The following is a 4,557-nucleotide window of genomic DNA, read 5'->3' as shown; positions in this document are numbered from 1 at the left end:
TGCAAAAAAGAGCTGCAGAGTAGGAGCAAAGGGGTCCTCTTGAATCTTTGCTGATACCATAATAATAATAATAACAAATAAATACATAAAAAATAAAGCCTGAGTCAGGTGAAACTCACCAGGTCACACAAAGAGTAATTCACTGGAGCTGGATTGAACTGTTCGTTCATAAAGTCCACCTGAAGACAGGATCGTTCAAGTTCTCAGTTGCAGTTGCAGTTCAGAATTCCTTCTTGCTCATCACCGGGCGTTCGGTAGACACCTTAGAAGAGCCACACTTTAGTAGTGGGCCTAAGCTATCTCTAGAGCACAGGATACTCTAGACCTGTCCTATAAAGCTAAAAACAAGCCTAGAAAGTGTGTAAGTGAACTGGAAGTAACTAAACTACCAAGCAGGACAAACCCCAAAGCTCCTTAAAAGAGGATGGCAAAATCCAGACATTCAACAATGAAACATTCATGACATTCAGCATCTGATCAAATCTACATGCCAAAAAGCCAGAAAATGTGAACCGTAGCCAGGGCATAAGACTGTCAATAGAAACAGACCAAAGGATGATAGAAATAATGGAAATGCCAGGCAACAATGTTAAACAATTATTATAACTATGTTCAAATACTTAAATGAAGAGATAACCATAGTGAGAAAAGAAATGGAAGGTATAAAAAGAAACTACATGGAAGTGGTAGAGCTACGTCTAAAATGCAAATTTCACTGGATTAGCTTGACAGGTGATTCAAAGACTAGTGAACTTGAAGACATAATTCTAGAAGTGATCTAAGACAAAGCACACGGAGAAAAAAGGCTGGAAAACAATAAACAGATTCTCAGCGACTGTGGTGCAATAGTAAGTCATCTAAGGTATGGAAAATTGAAGTCTTCCAAAGTGAGGAGAGGACACAAAATGTTTTAAGATATAATGGATGAAAAATTTCCAAATTTGAAGAAAACCATAAATCTATAAATCCAAGAAGTGCAATGAAGACCAAGCAGGATAAATACAAAGAAAACCACAGCAAGCCACATCATAATCAGTTTTCTGAAACCAGTGTTAAGGAGAAAATCCTAGAAGCAGCCAGAGAAAAATGAGACATGTAACATACACAGGAACATGGGGAAAATGATAGCAGTGTTTTTTTTGGAAACAATGTAAGCCAGAAGTCAATGGGGTAACATTTCAAAAGAAGCACAAGAAAGAAGCTATTAATCTAGAATTCTGTATCCTACAAAAATATCTTCTAAAAATGAAGGCAAAATAAACATTTTAAGGCATCATCAGACTTGTACCACAAGAAATGTTAAGGAAAGTTCTTTAAGCATAAAGAAAACAATACCAGGTAGAAACCTGGCTCTATGAAAAGGAATGAAGACTGTGAGAATGGCAATTATGTAGATAAACGTAAGAAAGATTTTTAAACAAGTAAAAGCCCACTTAAAGAATGGTTATTTGTAGGCAGTGTGGTGGCTCATACCTGTTATCCTAACGCTTTGGGAGGCTGAGCTGGGCAGATTGCTTGAGCCCGGGAGTTCCAGACCAGCCTGGGCAACATGGCAAAACCCCATCTCTACAAAAATACAAAAAATAAAATAAAATAAAATAAAAAATACCAGAGCATGGTGGTGTTCGTGCCTGTAGTTTCAGCCACTTAGGAGGTTGAGGTGGGAGTATTATCTGAGCCTGGGAAGGTCAAGGCTGCAATGAGCCGTGATCATGCCGCTGCACTCCAGCCTGGGCGACAGAGTGAGATCCTGTCTCCAAAAAAAAAAAAAAAAAAAAAACAAAAAAGAAAAAAAAGATTGGTCATTGGTATTAGTAATGATATTTGTGGTAGTGGCATTCTGGTGGTTCATAAACATTCTAAAAACTTGATTAAATATTTTAAAATTACAGATGTGATGCATGTTCATTTTATTCTGAACCCTTCCAACCTATTACCTGAAGGAAACAATGTTTTACATATATATACACATATATATGGAATATAAAATATATGGAATATAAATTGGTGTTTTACATTAACTATTTACATTATTCTGCTACATGCATTTAAAAACATCTATTAAAAGACTTTTTTCTCACTTTTTAATGTCTTTAAAAGACAATTGACTGTTTTAAACAAAATGTCAACTATGTACTTTGTTTTGGGCTTACAACATATTAAAAAGTAATATCTATGACAACAATAACATGAAGGATGGGAGGGGTAAGGTTGAAGTATACTGTAGCAGGAATCTGACATCATACATGAAGTGATAATATAATATCAATTGAAGGTAGATTGTGATAAATTAAATATGTATATTTTAAATAATGGGGCAAACACTGAACATTAGAACAAAGAGATAGTTTTCTATATACTAGTGAGGAAATAAAATCCTAAAATCATACTCAACCCTAAAGAAGCAAGGAAAAAAGAGAAAAAGTAACAGAGAGCAGATAGGATAAACAAAAAACAAATAGCTAGATGATAAACTTAAATCCAATGATACTGATTAATTGTATTAAGTGTAAAAGTCAAAACTCTCCAATAAAAGGCAGAGATTGTGACACTGGATAAAAAAACAAGGTTCACTTTTGTGTTGTCTATAAGAAACTCATTTTAAATACGCATAAATAAATTGTATGTCTATATGCTAGCAAAGAACAGTTGGTGATTGAAATAAAAAATAACACCATATGATAAACAAACCATATACTCAAAAACCAAAGAGATCATGGATACTGAAAGGACACAGGAACCAATTTGAAAGAGCTCCCAACGGGCAAAGCCACAACTTGAGCAACAAAATAAACAATAATAATATTGGATTATAACCAAAATAATAAAATATTTTCCTCAGGTTATTTTACATACACACACACACATATATACATAATAAATACATACTTTTAATATTTTATATTATATAAAATAATGTGCAATATATAATATTAAATTATAAGTATCAACATTAAATAAATAGTATATTACTTATAGCAGCTCACACTGATCTGAATAAATAATAGAAGAAGTAAATAAATGGGAGAAAAGGAACAAAACCTCGTTAAAGAAGAATTCTTACTAACAAATGTAGAAGAAATGAGGTAAATAGAAAAATCATCATTGAAATTCCACAGCAATAATTGCTGGAGGCAAGTTACACCAATGGATGCTAAAATTAGTGGGCAAAAGTTTAAGAAACAGGACATTTGCACAGTCTCAAAGTATCTTTCCCAAGAGTTACTAATTACAAAAAGAAAAGTAGTAACTGCACAGTGAAGGAATAGGACAGATACTATCTTTACCAAGTTACCAAGGCTCACATCACTAGTAATAAACAAAGTAACTGTCTAATCTGATGCACTTAGAAGGGCACAAAACTCCAGTAGTATTCTTGATAATGTGTGACCAGGAATAGTTGTGAGAAACGCCGTGGCTCAAGCCTGTAATCCCAGCACTTTGGGAGGCCGAGACTGGCGGATCACGAGGTCAGGAGATCGAGACCATCCTGGCTAACCCAGTGAAACCCCGTCTCTACTAAAAAATACAAAAAAAAAAACTAGCCGGGCGAGGTGGTGGGCGCCTGTAGTCCCAGCTACTTGGGAGGCTGAGGCAGGAGAATGGCGTGAACCCGGGAGGCGGAGCTTGCAGTGAGCTGAGATCCAGCCACTGCACTCCAGCCTGGGCGACAGAGCGAGACTCCGTCTCAAAAAAAAAAAAAAAAAAAAAAGAAAATATCAAATCAAACCCAATTGAGAAACGCTCTACAAAATATCTGACAGAGCATCAAGCCATGAAAACATCTTCAAGTCATGAAAGAGAGGAATACTGAAGAACTGTCACAGATGTAGAAGACGACGGAGACACGCCAACTAAATACAATGTAGGATCCTGGATGGGATCCTGGAAGTGAAAAATAACATGAGTGGAAAACTGGTAGAATCCAGATAAAGTCTGTAGTTGAGTTAATAGTATTGTACCAATGTTAATTTCTTAGTTTTTGTGATTAGATTGTGATTATGTAGAATGTTAGCATGAAGGCAAGCTGGGTGAAGAATACACAGGGAGTCTCTGTACTATTGATGTGAGTCTTCCGGTATTTTAACATTACCTCCAAATAGAAAGATCTTTAAAAACGATACTCCTTACAATAGCATAAAAGGTATGAAATGTCTAGAGATAAATCTCACAAATATGTGCAAGACATGTACACTAAAAACTACAAAATATTGCTGAGGGAAACGAAAGAAAGTATAAATAAGTGAAGAGATATACCAAGTTCATGAATCTGAAGTCTCAATATTGTTAAATGTCTAGTCAGCCCTCAGTGATCTAAGATTCAACTTAATCTCAACTAAAGTTACATCTGTCTTTTTTGTAGAAATGGACAAGTTGATCGTAAAACTTATATAGAAATATAGTGAGCATAGAACAGTCAAAGCAATTAAAAAAAAGTGAGGGGGACTTACAGTATTCAATTTCAAAACCCATTATAAAACTATAATAATTAAGGTAGTGTGGTAGTGTAAGAACAGCTCAATGGAACAGAATAAAGAGTCTGGAAAAATACATATA

Source organism: Macaca mulatta, chromosome 7 (assembly GCF_049350105.2).
Source record: "Macaca mulatta isolate MMU2019108-1 chromosome 7, T2T-MMU8v2.0, whole genome shotgun sequence".
Lineage (NCBI taxonomy): Eukaryota > Metazoa > Chordata > Mammalia > Primates > Cercopithecidae > Macaca > Macaca mulatta.
This window is presented reverse-complemented; position numbering follows the sequence as displayed.